Source organism: Protopterus annectens, chromosome 4.part0 (genome assembly GCF_019279795.1).
Source record: "Protopterus annectens isolate FY-2018-M chromosome 4.part0, PAN1.0, whole genome shotgun sequence".
Taxonomy (NCBI): domain Eukaryota; kingdom Metazoa; phylum Chordata; order Ceratodontiformes; family Protopteridae; genus Protopterus; species Protopterus annectens.
Genome location: NC_056733.1, coordinates 1,459,143,946 through 1,459,163,987, shown reverse-complemented (window position 1 = coordinate 1,459,163,987; position 20,042 = coordinate 1,459,143,946).

The following is a 20,042-nucleotide window of genomic DNA, read 5'->3' as shown; positions in this document are numbered from 1 at the left end:
AGAGAATGAAAGTGAGGTCATCCTTGCTGCAAGCAGTGGCAGACTGAGGCATAGCCTGTTTATTAATTATCATAGCTAGATAACAAAGCAGTGATTATAGGACACCATTCAATGAATGAGTGGCTACTTTGATGATGGCTTCCCATCAGTGGCTATAACTATGGCTATAAAGTTAGCGGGGACAAATCCCATCTATTGGACAGACATAATTCAGGACTACAGTTTCATGACTGTAAGTGTATGCCTAATGTATCACTGAGGTAAATGTAAAGCATGATGAGCATCATGTCAGTGCTGGATGTATTACAATAAACTGAGCATCACTTAAGCTATGTGTTAAAGACTATAAGCTGCAAATCAAGGTAGCACTGTGCTCATATACCTGCTGTGTGCCCTTGGAGGCAGCATCACAGATGAGACGTGCAATGAGCATAGGGGACGGAATGCCTGCACTGCAATTGTAATGTAAGCAGTGTACAGCCACACTCACACACACACACACACACACACACACACACACACACACACACACACACACACACACACACACGCACACGTGCACATGCTTGTACATACACACACACGCACGCGCACAGACACACATGCACAGACACACACAAACACACACACACACAAAACTTGGATCCATCATTTTATGCCTAATTATAGTTGTGTCAAAATAAAAATCACTGTGCATATTGTATAATTCCTAAAGTAGTACAAGCATCGTCATTAACAAGTACAACAAATCACCCAACAGACAAATGAAAAAACGCTTAAACAAAAAAGAAGTAAAATGTACAGCAGCAGACAAGTGGTAAAACAAAGCACGACTGCAACTATCATAAAAACAAAAATGTTTATTGTAAAACGGTACGCGCTTTTACCACCTCTCTGGTGGCTTCATCAGACCATAAAAATACAATTTAAAACCCAGCATATAAACTCACATAGTCCCCATCAAATCCATAAATTAAAAACAGATGTCCATTAAATTACAACTAATCCGACAGGTGTACACAACGTACTGACGTGCATAATGTAATCACATTACACCCATCAACCACCCTCCTTAAAGAAACACTCATCTAAATCACATAAGCATAGAAATAAAAATAGGAATAAAAATAAAAATATATAAATAAAAATGTGGAAGAAATACACACTTATATACAACATTTAACATGCATGGGTCGACAATAATACATAGCTCCTCTATTCCAGTACTATGGAAGCTTTAAATATTAAAAAGATTTCTATCAGCACTAAGTATAATGCAGAATAACTTAGGCTTTAACGAATGTCACCAAACAATCATATGCTAAATAAATGAATACAGTTGCACACAGAACACATTCATACATTACTTGAGGAGTCCCCTCACATCCAGGACAGGTTTGATCGACACCATCCCATTTAACACATAGCCCTTGTCTGCTCTAAACTTACAGATCCAACATAGCTCACTATTTTCTGTCCTATTCCTCAGATTACCCAGCCTGTTACTTATATCTACATATTAATGGCAAACACCACTGACACTGTCACTGGCATTGTTTAAAAAGCTTATGCTTTATAATCAATTAGTTAAGAATTTATTAATAATTATTTTTCCTATTGCCTACACAAATGAAAGTTTGATATCTTTTGATACTCAGATGATGTTAGAATTTAAGAAGGTTGACCTATTATATTGGAATCAATTTCTCTCAGCTAATAGAATAAGTTCTGCAGACTATTTGATCGACAGATATAGTTTGCAAAATTGCAATTGGCTGGACATCCAAACTTGTAAGGATTTTATACACACTAAGCTCATACCCTCATTAGAGGATACAATAAGAGTAACTTAAAAATCTTGGATTTTATCTCAGCAATTATTAATAGCTCACCCAAGAATACTTCATACATATCTGTTATTTATAAAATTCTCAGAAATGATTTTAGCAAAACAGATGTTTCTTTTTAGAATTATTCAAGTGAAGTTAATAAACAAGTATTCTCAGAAAAAGACAAAAAACTTTGTTTGCAATCGGTGAAGGAATCCACATCTTCCCTGTTCTGGCATGTACACACATGGAAATTTTTACATAGATGTTTTTTCACCCCACATAGACTAGCAATAATGTACAAGAAAGATGAAATGAAATGCTGGAATGTGGACACCCTGATGCTGACTGGATACATATGGTTGTTAATTGCAAAATAATTTCCCCATTTTGGTTAGACTTTAAATATCTTTGTACAGCTCTATGGAATGACAACCATATCATTTCTGACTCCCTTATCCTTTTCAATGTTCCTGTTCCTGAAGTCATTCCTAAAAACAAACATTTTTACTATGGTCTATCCTCTCTATGGCAAAGAAAATTGTTACTAAAAACTGGAAATCCCAATCTACTCCTGTCTTTAAAGTTGAGTTTATTCATCTTGTGAAACACATTTTTAAGAACGAGATTCCTACTATAAAAGCAAGGACTAACAACATAACTCATCATTTAATCGCTTGGACAAAACTGTCTAATTTGTTAGAGGACTATTAAGTGTTATCCTATGTATACTGCTTTTTTAATTGTTATGGACATTACAGTTTCTTTGTAGTTTGTTTTTTCTTGTTACTATGCTGTTAAGTTATTGTGTTATAAAATGAATGAAAATATTTTGGAAAAAAAACGAGAAAATGTTGCTGGCAGTATATGTTATCTGAATGTTACTGAGATCATAAGCTGTTTATATAACATTATATAATTCATATTTACTTTGCTTTTCATGACTCATTAAATCTAGTTTAAGATCTAGAACTGAATGAATGTAACCATTGTGAAGGATACTTTGTGCAATACTTTGCCATTTACAGTTTTCTAGTAACACTAAAGGTCATACTGATATGAGCATTTGTTTGAACTGTGAGGCAGTAACTTTATTTTTAAAAGGCTCATGCTATACCCACTAGGAGTTAAGAGTACAAATTTATAAGATCTCTACTGGAGGAAATGAGTAACATTTCTGATGATCCAGGAGTATAATGTACTTAATACATGATGTCACTTCAGTAGACAACCATTGATAAATAAAACTCTTAGCTGTCACTGTTTGCCAAAGGATAGCCCCATGGCTCTAGGTGATGGTGAAAAGACAGACTTCAGCACACTTTTTGGACTAATGGCATCTGTTAACCCAAATTTAGTATTGCAGATTTGTAGAATAAAATTTTAAGGAGAATCCAGAGCCTCAAACATCTACCCTACACAGATAGGCTAAAAGCCCTGTCCCTCTATTCAATTTCCTACAGACTCCTCAGAGGTGACCTCTGGCATACAAAGTAATCTCAGATCCCACCCTGATGGGACTGCTGCATATCCACAAGTCAAGCTCCACTCAAGTAACCCACACGCGCAACCTGGTCTGTGACATCAATAGGACATTTTAGTGGGATAGATTTGTGTCCCAGAGACTCCCCCTTTTGTGAAATAGACTCCCTCTCTACATAAAGCAGAGTATCCCATTAAACCTTTTTAAGCAGAACCTGGATAACTGGATGGGGAACAGAAAATATACCCCTGGGATTCCACCTGTGTCCCTGCTGGACAGTAGCATAAGGTGCTGACTTGTCGGAACATGGGCTAAATTCTTGGCTAGGCTTGTAAGGGCCTCAGGGGGAATAACCTAGTAACTTCCTATGATCCTATGATCTTATAAGGTAATGAGAACACTCCACCAAAAAGAATACAAGGGATAAATATGGTTGTTTACAATTCAGCCACGTTTCATGTAAAAGATATTACTTCAAATTCTGCATCAAATGTGAATTCTTGTTTAATAGTATTTTTCCAAGCCAATATATGTATGAAAATAAGTAGTTGGTTTAAAGAGTCTTCTTTGAGAGAGAGAGAGAGAGAGAGAGAGAGAGATTGGACACATTCATTGTTTTGAAAAGTCAAATGGCTAGACAAAAGAGATGAACTTAGGCAATAAGAAATGGGGGAGGCATTCAAATGTCTGAGAGTTTAAAGAGGCGATCTAGACAATGGTATAAGATGGAGATCAGAAATAAGTGAAGTGGGTACATCCATTTTAACCAGTGGCCTGTCAAAGTGGATACAATCTGAGATTAGATATGTTTTAGAGGACTATGAAAGATGAAACTGAACATCACAGGAAAAGTTAAATTAATGTACTAAACAGGCAAACAAAAAGTTGAGAGAGTGCGTGTATGATGTGTTCTTTGGAGATACTCAGTAGAGAACTGGTGTCAGGAATGCTTTGTGGTATGGCTGGTGGGGACAGGGTTTGAAGTTATTGCCAAATCTGTCAGCTGGCAACTTCCTCAGGTTCAGTGTTTGTGGTACCATTCACTATAAGTTTGGCAAACAGCTGGGCATTCCCTTTTGGTTGTCTTTAGGGATGCTAATTTAGTCTTATAACTAGCCTTAGAGGACTTTACAAGATATCTCATTTTCCTGTTCAAGCTGTGGAGGGTATTCTTCCTCTGCTGAGTAAGTCCCCTCTTGTTCTTAGCTATCAGTTTCTTTCTATTGTTATGTAACCTATTTATACTTACAGTTCACCAGGGTGGCTTGTTTTTGTAGGAGGACCTGGTTTTAGTCCTGTCAGGTACAGCTGAATCAATACATTTGTTTAAGTGGCTATAAAGGGTATTTGTGTATTCATCTGCATAGGGGTCATTGGTGGCTGTGTTAGTAGGGGCTTTGAAACTTTTTATGCCATCACTTAGTAGGCTATAGTTTGCTTTGGAGAAACTGTTAGTTTTTTTTTTTGCTCCTGTGCGGTATCAGGTCTGATCTTTATTCAAACGAGACTGATTTATGGTCTGACCTTATCAGGGAAAGCAACACACAAGAAATAGTGCAGTGACCCCTGCCCCCATGTTGGTGAGCACTAGGTCTAAGAAATTTGAGCCCCTTGTGGGGGGGGGGGTACAGACCAACTGTTCCAGGGCATTTGAATTAACAAAACCCAGGAACCTCTGAGTGATCTTGTTTGTGCTAATGTAAGCCACCCAATTGATGAAAGGAAAGTTGAAATCTCCCATGATAAAGGTGTTTGGCTGTATACTGAGTGACTCTAGTAAGTTCAGGTAGGCAGTGTGCTTCTCTTAGTTCATGGTGGGGAACCTGTAGGTAGCAATGATGTGGTAGGGTATTTTGCCTATAGTTATTTGGACCTGGAGTAGCTCAATAAAGTTGTACTGTCTTACAAGTCTCAAGGAGTATTTGGATTTATTTATTGACATTTGGTGAATGGAAAAGTCTGATTGGGTCAGGAACCCTTTTTCAGCAGAGACCCAGGGAGAAAAGCTCCATCAGTACAAAATATTTATATAATTGAGTTGAAATTCACATTTATGCAGCATTTATACAAGAAATTAAATAGTTCATAAAATGATAAAACTTACAATATTACAGTAAGTTGTACTGGTAATACTAGTTATTTTAATTTATTATCAGTTGAGGAGTATAGAAAAAAGAGCATCTGATGGTAGAGAAACAGGAAAGGAGCATTAGATAGAGTGAGGAGGGATTTTCAGTAAGGAATAATAATAATAGTACATTACAAGGAAATTGAAATGAGTGATGCAGCATAAAATATTGAAAGAATTGCTTAAATTTCATGAAAGGATTGAGTAGAGAATGCATTTATGGCAATGGGGGGATAGAGCAAAATCATATATAGAATGGGGATTGTATAAGAAATTAAGAAAGTAAGTGAAATAGGTGAGGAGAAAATGAGGTAGAGTGTTAAAGTAAGGAAGAGGTGGAAGAGGTATACAACAGAGGATAAAGGAGTTGAAGGTAGTTATCTTCTTGGTAAGGAGCAAGAACAGATATGAGAGGTAAGAATGTAGATTTTTAGAATGATCTTGAAAGCCATAAGTAATTCCGTGGTACTAATATTTGTCGGTAAGCTATTCCAGAGTTTGGCGATGGCATAGGAGTAAAGACTACGTCTGGCTCTTTTGTCAGGTTTGTATACAGTTAACAGTTGTTTATTTTTAGAGCAGAGAGTTCTAGATGGTGTATAGAAATGTAAGACAGATTTCAACGCAGAGCAGCTATCTGGTTTATATATCATTTTGTGTGCAAAGGATAGTTGTAGAAAGTCAAGATGATGGGGAAATTCGAGCCAGTTTAATTCTTTCAGAGTGTGGTAGTGGTGAAAGCAGAAAGAAGAACCTGTAGCAAATTTGGTTATTTTATAATAGCATGACTGAAACTTATTCTTTAGGGCCATATCCAGGTTGGTGAATATGGGGGCTCCATACAGGAGGGATTTAATGAAGATGGATACACGTCCACCTTTGATTCTTTCACTTTCGTTTTGAGGTCTGAATGTGTGAAAGGCATTGAAGCTTTGTATGGCTGGGGTGCTCTCTGTGGCCTTGAACCACATCTCAATGACCGCACAGGCATCAGCATCTTTCAAGGTGAGGAATGCTTCGAGGGAGTGCAGTTTGCTGTTTAGGCTCCTAGCATTAAGCAGCATAACCTTGAGTTTGTCTCTAGTAAATTTCTTTAAGTTGGAAGTTTAGTTGTTTTGCCATTGCCTAAAAAAAGCCACTATGGCAGAGGCAAGTGTCTTTGCCAGTATCCAAAAGCCTTGAGGAGACAGGTGAAGGCCATCTCTGGCAAAGCAGTGTGGTCTGTCGACCGTGTCTTCCCAGGCTGTCAGATACTGGACCCCCCCTGGAGTGACACCAGAAGCTTAGCTAATTATTGATATCAATCATTTTTGTCTGTATTGTGGCATCCTAGGTGAAGGTAGAATGCTGCTTAGGGCTAGGGACATACCTGCCTGGGACACATAATCTGAGAGTTCGATCACATCTCTCTTCATATAGTCCAGAGGTAAATCTCAAGTCATTCGCTCCAACATGTACTATGACAGAGTCATACCAGTAATTGTTGCTGAGGGACTTGAGTGTGTGTGTGATTTGATGGATCCTGACAGCTGATAAGCAGCTGACCGTGACCTTCTCCTTGTCCAACCTGGTGAGGGGGACATCTGTATGTCTCACTATTTAGTCACCTATGACGAGGACATTAGGTTTTAAGGTGTTTTGCCTTAGGGGCTTAATTGCTGAGACACTGATATGTGTGTTGGTGTAGTGGTGGATTCTATTCATGCATCATTTTGTGCTTGGGAGGTCTCTGGTCTTTTGACAGACTGTTAGTGAGTACCTCCATTTATGTGGGTTGATATATCTTGACCTTATCTTGTCTGAGGGGAGAGATGTGTGTGCTGATAACCCATTTGATGTCTTGTTTATTGTTATGTGAGAGGACTGATTCTAGTTTCATGGTATAGTTACATCTCTCACATACTTTATTTCCTTGCTTTAGGAGCAAGTGGTTGTCAGTATACATAGGAGGTCAATTGCTGCATTCACTCAGGATACCTATGTCAATCCAATGGTCCAAGTTACACTTGAATTTAGTTAGAGAAGAACTCTCCTTCACATAGATGGGAAGCCTGTTCCAAAGAAAGGATAGTCTCTGAGACACATACCTGTCCCTCTAAGTCCCTAGATTGGGTAATTTTGGTGCTATTTATTTTGCTGATATGAAGAGGGTCCATCAGATGGGATCCAAGGATATCAGGCATAGATTAACCTCAGCATTCTATAGGAGATAGAGTACAGGGGCTAGGTTTTGAGGTGATCCAAGCAGGACTTGTTCTTATGCCTTGTATTTTTTGTGAAGAAAGACTATGGACATTCTATTTGTTGCATATGCCTGGTCAGGTACATACTGAATAGGATGCTGTATACAGTGGAACAATGTCTTCCTTGGACCTAGATTCCAGACCATTGATTATAAGCTGCACAGCACAGAAAGATTATCTTACTACCATACCAACATAATGGTTGAAGGCCAGGTTACTATCTATGTGTCCCCAAATCCCTAACTACTGGGCATACTTTTAGGGGTATGTTATCGATGTGGTAATTTCCAGGGGTATCTAACTTCTCAAATAATAGTATTGTGCATTTCTTGGGATTGGAATTTAGACCATGGCTCTAGCACCAGTTATTTTGTCTGTGTCAGCCCTTCTTGGAAGATATTACAGTCTTAGGGGATTCTATGACTACACCTATTTTGCAGACTTAGTCAGCAAGAGGCCCTTAATGTTGTCCTTGACTTCAGAGAAGTAGATGGCCAAAAGGAGCAGACCCTGAACTACACAGAGCACCGAGAGACTTTGCTAGTCACTGGCCTCTTTGTGGAGGTATACTTCCCTATCCTAACGTCTTGTGCTTTATCTGTGAGACAGCTGGCAATCCAGTGGGTGGTACAGAGGTTTATACCTAATTCCATGAGTTTGCCTACAATGCTCGAGTGTGGTATTGTGTCAATGTGGTGACCAGGTTAAGATAGGTAGTATTCATTGTTTGGCTCTTGTTTATTGCTTTGGTGACCTTCTTGAAAAAGGCATGAACTGCCCTTGATGAAACCAGACTGGGTCGAAGACAATGTCTGAAGGTTTCCTTTTTCATTGTTAATCATTTTCATGATAATTCTTTTCATGGATTTGCATATGAGACTAGCCAGACTTATGGGTTGTAGTTCCTGTGGTCTGTTGATGGTCTACCGTTATGCAGAGTGATGACCGTTGCAGTTCTCCATTCTCATGACACAAAGCCTGTCCTGGAGGCTACAGTAAATAGTGACTCTAGTTCATAGGCAGGTACTAGGCTATTGGCCCTAGGGCATATATAAGCCTAGCCAAAAAGATACCCTGGCTTTCGCCACTCAAGAAAATTATTTGCCTGTGCCCCTGTCGAGCAGAGACACAGATTTAATCCCCGGGGTGAATTTCCTATTTCCCGGGATGAATTTCCTATTTCCCATCCAGTCATCAAGATTTTTCTTGAAGAGAGCTAATGAGAAGCTTTGCTTGTTATAGATAGGAATTCTGTTCCAGAGTATGGGAAGTCTCTGGGACAGGAATCTATCCCTCCAGCATGTCCTGTTTATTGTGGTGAGAAGGTTTAGGTCCCTAGAGCATGTAGCTTGAAGGGATTGGGATTTCTTCAGGTGGAGCATGTCCAACAGCTCAGGGTTTGACATAGCTTTGTATGTTAGGCAGAGATTGCCTCTGAGTAGGCGATATGCGATGGAGTAAAGCTGGAGTTTTTTTAGACGATCTGCGTAGGGCATCTGTTTGAGGCCAGTAATCCTCTTTGTGAGGTATTTTTGTGGTCTTTCCAGTTGTTGTTGTAGATGTCTTGTGAGGTACATACCAAAAGGGGCATTGTACTCTATAATGGGTCTGATGAGTGATGAGTAGAGGGGAACAATGACCTCTTTTTACCTGGATGAGAAGCCTTTTGTGATGAGGTGTGCCACGTAGAAGATTTCCTGACTACTGTGGCAATGTGTTTATCAAAAGAGAGGCTACTGTCCTCCTGTGTTCCAAGGTTTCATCACACTTTCGGTGTTAAGTAGACTACCACCTATGTGGTAGCTCACGGGTACAGAGTTTTTACCAAAGGGGATGACAATGCACTTTTTGGCAGTGAGCTTGAGGCCATGGCACTGACACCAGGCATATGCCTCCGTGAGGCCCTTCTGCAGGACATCCACATCATTTGGGGACTCAACTATAGCTCCCAGTTTGCAGTCATCTGTGAACTTCGTTAGCCAAAAGCCATCTGTGCTAGCCTGTACTTCAGAAAAGTAGATGCCAAACAGGAGAGGACCCAGGACTGAACCCTGAGGTACTCCACTTGTCACTGGTCTAAAGTCAGATTTGGAGTCTGCTACTTTCACAGTGTGGGTTCTGTCAGTGAACCAGTTGGCAACCCATCTTGTGACATAAGGATGTATACCTAGTTTTGTGAGTTTATTTATAATTCCAGAGTGGGGGATGGTGTCAAAAGCCTTGGCTAGATCTAGATAGGCTGTGTGAACCACCTTACCCTCGTCTACGGCTTTGGTGACTGCTTCAAAGAAGTCAAGTCAGGTTTAGGAGACATGATCTGCCTTTTACAAACCCGAACTGGGTGGGGTCCAGAGTTTGGAGGTTACCAATGTCTTTGTTTATAAGTTCCATGATGATAAGTTCTATGGTCTTGCAGACTAGGCTCGTTAGGCTAATGGGGTGGTAGTTCCCGTGGTCCGTGGTGGCTCCTTTGTGGAGTGGGATAACAGTCGCTGTACACCATTCAGTGGTCCTGATATGTCAAGTTTTGTGCTATTTAGGAGGTACACTGGGTTATTACTGGGGGCCGTCAATGCAGTGTTATTGGCTTTGAAGAGTGCATTGAGGACCTGTTCCCTAGTGATAGCTGTGGGGTTATGTTCAGTGGTATTTCATGAGGGGGTGGCTTTGGGGGAAGAATGGGATACATTTCGAGTTGAAAATGTCAGCCAGTTGATTTTCTATGTCTTCCAGCTTAGTGCAGGAAGCACCATTTACCATTAACTCTACACATTGCTGTGTACTGGCTTTGGGATTGTAGACATAGCTAAAGGAAGCATTGGCATTTTGTAGACTTGATTTTTCCCTCTAAGTTGCTTGTTTGGACTGAAAGAGTTCATTTTTCTTGCTGAGTGGCTTGTTTTTTTGAGTTTGTTCTATGCTTATTTCTGCAAGGTACTTTTGTCTCTATGCAGCTATTAACATGCTTGCATAGAATTTCTTTGAACAATTCTGCAAATGCAGCAGTGCTCTCAGCGTTTGAGGGAGCTTCAAATTTTTCCAGGTTATCATTTAATAGTAGAAAGTCTTAGAACAGTTTCTAAATGCCCCATGACTAGCTGGGGTCCTGTTTTTTATTTTTATTTCAAAGGAGATAGTTCTATGGTCTGATCTTACCAGAGAGGACATTACACGTTACAGCATTCCCCCATTTTAGTGAGGACCATATTCAGTATGTTTGCACTCCTAGTGGTTGTACAGACTATCCGGTCCAGGGTGTTTATGTTTACAATCTCCAAGAATTTCTGAACCTGCAAGTTTGGGGTCATGTGTGATTCCCAGTTTATAGTAGGTTCTTAAAGTCACCCATGAATATGATTATAGAGGATTGAATGGTGTGTGTCTCCAGTAAGTTTAAGTATGTATGTATGTATGATGGGTTTCCTGGGTCATTGAGGGGAACCTATAGTTTGCAGGAATATAGTATGGGACTTTGCATTTGGTAATTTGGATGTGGAAAACGTCAAGCTCATCATCCTGTTTGACCAAACTTAGGGTACGTTTGTTTTTGATGTCAATTAAGACACCTCCACCTTTTGTCCCCACCTATTCAGTAGCTAGTCTAAATGTTTGGAAGATATTGTAGCCCTAAATTGCCAGGGTGGTCCTCCCAACTTTAAACCATGTCTCAGTGACTGCACAAATACCTGCAGTGAGAACTTGGAGGGACTGGAATTTCTTTTTTAGCCTCCTAGCATTGAGCAGTAATGCTTTTAGATTTTCTTTGGTTGGTTTTACTATGTCTGAAGGTTTGTTAATTTGGCATTGCCTAAAAAAAGCACTATAGGGGAGGAGAATGTTTCAGCCAGTATTTGAAAGCCTAGAGGGGACAGGTGCAGACCATCCCTGGCAAAGCAGAGTGGTCTGTTCACCATATCCTCCCAAGCTGACAAATATTGTGTGTCCCTTGGAGTGACATCAAAAACTACTTCTGCTTGTATTGTGGCATCATCCTTGGAAAAGGTAGAATGCCACTCAATGCTAGGCTGACACCAGCCTGGGACACATAGTCCAAGAGCTCCATCATGTCTTTCTTCATATAGTCCAAGGAGGTATGTTTCAGATCATTTGCACCCAGATGAACTATGACTGAGTCATACTGGTACCTGTGGTCCAATGACCTGAGTACATGCATGATTTGGTGGATCCCAGCTTCTGATGGGCAAAGTGACTGTGACTTTCTCCTTACTCTACCTGATGAGTGGGAAATCTGTGTGTCTCACAATGGAATTTCCAATTACCAAAATGTTTTGTGGTGTGATGGCTTGCCTTATGGGCTTAGAAGTTGAGACTCTGTGAGATGTGGCTGTATGTGTTGAAGTGTATACCTTTTTAAACTGTTCAGATTTTCACAGAATGTTCAGACTTTTGTCTCATATGTTTGGTCTATTCCTCATAAAGTTTGTAGTTTTCTGGCAAAATCACTGAGGATTGAAGTCTCTAAATAATGACATACATTTGAACTTCGGGCTTCATATCCTTTAGAAAATGCATGCTAACACAAATCCTGTTATTCTAACAACTTTTTAGGTTTATAAGAGCAATGTTTAAAGCCCTAATTTTGTGCCTCTGTCCCTCCATTATTTTAGTCTTTATCCTGATTTCTTTGTGCTAAGAGGTTAAGAGGTGTATTGCAGTGGGTATTGTTTTAGTAGAATGCTTCTGGGGATGTTGAGGATATTTGTTGTCGATGCAACATCTAGGAGGTCTTTGAGGTGTTCTCCCTGCGGTCGAGTGGTGTTGGAAATTCATGCGTGAATGGGTGTGTCTTCATTGAAGGTTGGGCGTCAGGCTGGCACCTCGGCACCATAAAACTCTACTGTCAATCATTAGCGGACCAGAGTTCCGCTGTTTCGACCCCTAATCGGGAAAAGCTGAAAGAAGAAGATTTAAGAACCTTAGCATATGTGGGTCTATGTATCTGATCCATACTTTGTGTTGCATGTGATCTATGTGTGGGTTTAGTGTGTGCATTTCTAACAACCTGATTGGTATCACAAGTGCTTGTATGTGAGAGTTGTGCCTACAGTGATATTGTGTAAATACATTTCTCACATACAGTTTGTTTAAGAATTAGTTGGTTGTCAATAAACATGAGGCAATTGCTACATTGTCTCAAGATGCCCATATGCACCAAGCTGACAAGGGAGATAGCAGGAAAGTTCATATCCATGGTTACAGGCCCTTTTTAGGTGAACAGATGGTTGCTGTAAGAGTACAGAATAAAATCAGGATTATGTAATACAAAACCCACGGAACAGTGCTTGTCACTGCACAAACTAGCTGCTCTTTGTACAACTGATTACTGGGGAAGTTTCAAGGGCAGTTTATAGGGAAAATGGCAGTTTTAGAGTCCTGCTTCTATACAGGGCACTGCTAAAACCTGTTATGTGATTAGCAGTATTGAGCAATGTGTCAACTTTATAGAGGCAGGGAAAACTGACTAAACAGACTAAATAGCCCTCTGGCCAAGGACAAAATCCCACTTGAAGCATTCCTGTATAATTCCTAGCTCACAGAGACCAGATTACCTTCTACTGCCACTGAAATGCAGTAATACATGCTTATTCTAAGTAGATAAATATTTCAAAATTCATTTCTTAGTTTCAGTTTCATTATATCTTACCATCGTGATTGCTTTTCAGAATGCGTGTTCAGTAAAAGACTAGATTCTGTGATGGAAAACTAAAGGTATGTACGTATTCTCTGAAAAGTACATAAGCTGCACCCTCCAACACAGACTTGAACTGAATAATTGTTATGCAGCCTCTTTGATGATATTAAGAAGTAACTCACCTGGATGGCAAAAAGACAAATACGTTAAACATGGAGAGTAGAAGGAAAATCAAGCAGCGAGTCAAAAGCTATAAATAGCCTCTGTTTTCGACAAGCTAACTGAAGGGGAAACCTACCATACATCACCATCCCAAAGAGTGCTAAGTGGAATATCAACACAAGAAGGTGACTAGTTTGCTGCAGTAGACATTTTGCTGCATCTGGGCTGCCTAGAGTCTACATTGACTACATTATGGGATTGGAGAAGAAGGAAAAGGGGAGTTTTACTTTTGCTCTCTATCTTCTTCCTCTTCAGAGTTTGTATGACCTCAAAGAAGACATGTTTAGAAAACAGGTATAAGGGGGCTTATCATAGATTAGAGGGTTCATAGAGGGAGGCGCTTTTTTGTGACCTTGGAAGTGTCTCTAAATTGAAATTTAACCTCCCAAAGAATTAGACATTTTGTTATACATTAATCACCTGTCATATTCATGACTCACGATTAATCAGAGTAAAGCCCAGAAGCTATGATGGAATGTCCCAGTGCTAAACTTTTTGATGCCTTTTCACAGGAGCCTTATCTGTGTGTTGCTATATGTTAACGGATCTCTACAGCAGTACTTGGAATGAGCAGCTGTTTCTGTGTGTCTGTCACTGGTACCATGTGAATTTGTCCAGTTCATATCAGTTGCCACTAAGAGACTTGGGGTGCTTATGATTTTAGGTCATTTTAATCCATTCAGAGTTCTGGTTCTTCGGCTACAATGCTACTAAAAACTAAGCTGACGTTTTAATGCATAAACACAAAGTCAGCAGTTAAACTAATTCTGAAAGTACTGGCATAACAATGGGCAGCCAAGGTCTGTAGTGGACTGCTGTTTCCTCTTCCAATATGTAATGATTTTTAAAATGGCATCTACTTTTCATTAACTGTTAATAGGTTTGCAAATTTTGTTGAGCGTTATCTGCTCTAATTTTTGAGTGGGTAATCAGTAAAATATCATCATTGTCATTAACCAGTCACTAACATTCATAATGCTACATTTTTTCTGGCAAATTTTGCAACAGTCATAATTTTTTTTTTGCTTGTGTACAGGTACAAAACTTTAGAAAATGAGTACTTTCATGAACATTGTCTAGTTGAGGTTTAAATGAGTCTTGCTGGACAGCAAGTTACTATGCAGTTTCTGTACAGGTAACAGAGCTTTAGCCATGGTTTGTGTGCAGATAAGTAATATATTTTCCTCAAACCTTAAAAATGATTGCTCTCCTGTTGCAAATATAGGTCTTATAACAGATACTCTGTTACTGTGCTCCTGTAATCTGTAATAACCCTTTTTATCTGCATTATTAAACCAGTTTTAGATTCATAGTATGTTCAAAATGACTCCTACCAAGAGCTAATGCATTCTGGCAAAGATGAGCTTTATTTTGCTGTTAATGGCTGTTAGAATAAAGGTGCTGACCTGTGGCTGCTAAAAACAGGCATGCATAATAATATGTAAACATTTGCAAGATACATCATTTTTTGCAGATTTGCAGGACAGCAGTTGTGATCACTACCCTCTGTACATGTAGCAGCAATACAGAATGCCCAATTAGATCCTTTATCACATTTGCACACTGCACAACTCTGAGGTGGTGTATATCATAGGCTGGGTAACACCTCTAATTTTCTATGGCCAGGAAGTTGTGGATCTCATCACTCACTATACAAGGCAACTATGTTTCATAGAAGTTTGGATACTACAATGGTGTTGCTTAAATGTTTATCCCAAGGACAAATGAAAGTTTGTTTTCAGTAGTATCCTGGGAATTAATAAGGATTTTTTTTTTATTTGCTTATTTGAAATTGTTAACCAAGGTAGAGCACTGATCTCACAAATCATTTTCAGTTTCAGCTCAGGTGATACAAAGAAAACTACAGAAAAATACATGGAAACAGATTAGGCAAAGTTACATAGATGTTATAGAGCAACACTTATTTACATTTTGAAGCAAATTTCAATTAGAAATCAGAGAAAAGAAGGGCAGAATCTAGCCTCCCTCCCATAAGAGTGCAGACCACAAACCTTCTTACTGTAAAATAACTAGCCTGAAGCCCAAGTGCTTAACCCAGAGCTAATACACTTTTAGAATAACAGACACTCAGCCTTCAATCAGCAGTTCCCAACTTAGAAGGATGTACGTTACCTGTCCTGCCACAACAGTTGTTGTTGTTTGTCTTTCGGCTTTTCCCGGTTAGGGGTTGCCACAGCGGAACTCTGGTCCGCTAATGATTGGCAGTGGATTTTCACGAATGCCGATGTGCCAGCTCGACATCCAACTTTCAACGAAGGCACGCCCATTTACGCATGTCTTTCGAATGCCACCCAACTGTGGGGAGGACATGCAGACTCCACACAGAAGGCACTCCCTGCACTCCAGCCGAGAATCAAACGGGAGAACCTCTTCCTGTGAGGCAACAATGCTACCACTGCACCACCGCGGCTCACTCCTGCCACAACAGTGCAAACCACAAACCTTCTTAATATAAAACAACTGTTTGAAGCCCAAGTGCTTAAACCAAAGGCCTTAGAATAACAGTTACAATTTAATCAGGCTACTAACAAGCAGTAATAAAGGCAGCAGAATAAATTCAATTGAGTACTTTTAAGAAGAGGCAAAAGCAAAATAAGGTAGTAAAGTAGGAAGAAACACAAATACAGTAAAGCAGATGAAGTGGAATTTTTTTTTTTGTAGAGGGAGGAAACAGAGCAGATTAAGATACTATAGGGGAATGTCCTTCCCAAGTGCTGTCTCTGTACACAGCAGAGGAGATGGGACTGGTAGGAGTATCTGAAATCAAAATATGATCTCATTGTACTTAGTTGAGTGAGCAAATGAGATGGGTCCAGGAGGAGTTTGCAAAAACAGATTTACCCAGGGGCGAGCAATTCCAAAGCCACCAAGATTAACACCACAGCAGGAAACAGGGAGGGATGGGGTGGGGAAATAACTGCAGATAGACAGAGACACACAATATTTACTGAATCAAAGACACACAATATTTACTGAATCAAATCTTAAATAAGTGCAGAGAAAAGTATACTTAAATCAGCTTGTGTCCGGTTGATATATGCAGACAAGTCTCAGTAGCCAGCAACTCTGATTAAAATGAGTACTAGATATGTAACCAACACAGATTTTAATGCAAGCAGAACCAACCCGGGATAACACTAACACAGGAATTTCAAAGCAGTCTAACAACTTTCAATGAGCCCAGATGGCTGCATTTTTTCACACTTCAGGCAGCTAACTGCAGATCGACAGAGACACACAATATTTACTGAATCAGACACACAATATTTACTGAATCAAATCTTAAATAAGTGCAGAGAAAAGTATACTTAAATTAGCTTGTGTCCAGTTGATATATGCAGAAAAGTCTCAGTAGCCAGCAACTCCCATTAATTCATCAAGGATACCCATACCTCCAGGTTAGTGGCACAGCACAATGCATCAGAGATCATCCATGTGCAACTAACAACAGACAAAACTGCAGTCCAAATTGTAGCTTGCTACAGATCACCCGCCATGACCCCAGACGCCAATTCTGCTTTTCTGGAGACACTGGGAAATATGAAGGTCCACCCAAACACCCTAATACTGGGTGATTTCAATTACCCAAACATAAACTTGGAGAACTACTCAAGTACTAACTCTTGCCCAACACATCCTAGAATTTATAAACTTGAATGCCCTGGATCAACTGGCCAATGCCCCCACCAGAGGAAACAACATATTGGACCTGGTCATCACCAACATGGGCGACCGGTGTTCCACACCGGAGGTCAACCCCTCACTGGTTAGATCAGACCATAGACTAATCACTCTGGATATCCACATTCCGCCCCCACCCCCAATCAATGAAACCACCGTGAAAAACTTTTCAAAAGCAAACTTCACATTACTTAAGACCAAGATGGAAAGGTTCACAGCCCCCATGCTAAAGGACAATGCTGTCCAAGCTGCTGAAACCTTTACAAAGGCACTTTATGAGCATCTGCAGGAATGCATGGATTGTGAAATCCCAAGTAAAACCAAGACTCACTCCTCCAAGAAAAGGAAACCAGTCTGAGGGACCCCTACCATAAACAAGCTATATAACAGAAGGAGGAAACCAGTACAGAAAAGAGTAAAATCCCAAGAAGGAAAGACATCCCTGATCAGTATCAGCAAGAAACTATGATCCCTCATTAAATCATCCAAGGCTATTTTCGAAAGAAAAATTGCCAATTACTCCAAAGATAACCACAAAAAGTTATTTAGCTATATCAAGAACCTAAGTGGAAACTCTCAGATCTGCTCTGAGTTAGTGCAGAATGGCACAAAATACACTGAACCGACTGATATTGCCAACATTCTGGCAGACAGGTTTAGTGTAAACTACCCCCCTCTCACCCCCTAAAGGGCCCATAACCATACCAGAAAAATGTAGGGCCCCGGTCAATCACCAACATACAGGTTAAAACAGCCCTATCCAAAGCCAAAAACACAGCTTCAATGGGACCAGACGGTGTCCCATGCTGTGTCTTACAAGAGCTCCAAAATGAACTAACCCCTCACCTAAACACACTGTTTAAACTCAGCCTCTCTACAGGCTACATACCCACAGAGTGGCACACAGCAACAGTTATCCCACTCCACAAAGGTGGAGCCACAATGGACCCCGGGAACTATTGCCCTATAAGCCTGACTAGCCTGGTCTGCAAGTCTATGGAGCGCATCATCATGGAATTCATTAACAGAGACACTGCCAACCTCCAAACCTTGGACCCTACCCAGTTTTGCTTTGTTAAGGGCAGATCATGCCTCCTAAACCTGGTGGACTTCTTTGAGACAGTTACCAAGGCATTAGATGAGGGAAAGGAGGTCCACACAGCCTACCTAGATCTTGCAAAGGCTTTTGACACCATTCCCCATTCTAGTATTATAGACAAGCTCACCAGCTTGAACATAAACCCCTATGTCATGAGATGGGTTGCCAACTGGCTCATGGATAGAACCCACATGGTGAGAGTTGCAGGCTCTACGTCTGACTAAACCGGTTACAAGTGGCGTCCCCCAGGGCTCAGTCCTAGGACCCCTCCTGTTCAGTATATACTTTTCAGAGGTACAGGCAAGCATAGCAGGACTATGGCTGACCAAGTTCACAGACGACTGCAAACTAGAGGCCATAATTGATTCTCCAGCTGATACAGACACCCTCCTTAAGGGTCTCACTGAGACGGATACCTGGTGTCAAAATCATGGCCTCAAGCTAAATGCCAAAAAGTGCATAGTCATCCCCTTTGGAAAAAATAAAGTACCCGCGAACTACCACATAAGTGGTAGTCCCCTAAATACAGAAAATGTAATAAGGGATCTGGGGACCCAAGTAGATAGTACTCTCTCCTTTGATAATCATATTGCCAAGGTGGTTAGAAAATCCTTCTATGTGGCCCACCTAATCACAAAAGGGTTCGCATCTAGAACAAAAGAGGTTATTGTGCCTCTCTTCTCATCACTCATTAGACCCATCATAGAATACAATGCCCCATTTGGGATGTACCTTACAAGACACATGCAACAGCTGTAAAAACCACAAAAGTACCTCACCAAGAGGATTACTGGCCTCAAACAGATGTCCTATGCAGCCCAACTCAAGAAACTCCAGCTGTACTCGGTTGCATACCACTTACTCAGAGGTGATCTCTGCCTGACATACAAGGCCATGTCCAACTCAGAATTGATGGACATGCTCGACCCAAAAAAAAAAAACAAATCTCGGAGAGCCACACGCTCTAGAGATATAAACCTCACCACAACAATAAATAGGACATGCTGGAGGGATAGATTCCTGTCCTAGAGACTCCCCATGCTTTGGAACAGGATTCCAGTATACATCAGGCAGAGCCCCTCACTAACACTCTTCAAGAGAAACCTTGATGGGTGGATGGGAAACAGAAAATTTACCCCGGGGATCACTGCAATGGCTTTGCTGGACATGCCGCAGGGAACTAATGGCTCTGCTGGACAGAGGCACAGGGAACTAATCTAAGGGGGTGGCGAAAGCCACACATTATGTCTGGGCTTATAAATGCTCTTGGGCAGATAGCCTAGTACCTACCTATGAACCTATATAGCAGATCTTATAAATTCTGATCTTAACGCTGCAGAAATTTATATGAATAATATACATACATTAGTAATCTTGTTTATCTGCATTTTGCCAGTAACAAAAGTAACAATACAAAATTACCTTGGCTTCTACAAAATTATGTTTAGAAACAGTAGTTACAGTTCTTAAATGATTCATCTTATGTATTCCCTGAAACTTAGTAGCCCTTTGTCACATAGTTAGGTAGGCGGTAATATAGGAGTGAATAAATGCAGGGGGTGTTGCACACATGGGGGTTGCTTTTTATAGGTATGTAACAAAATACTTAGACTAGGATCAGATAGTATAACTGTAATTCATTTTACTGAAGGGACAATTTGAATTTAGCCTTTATGGCATCCT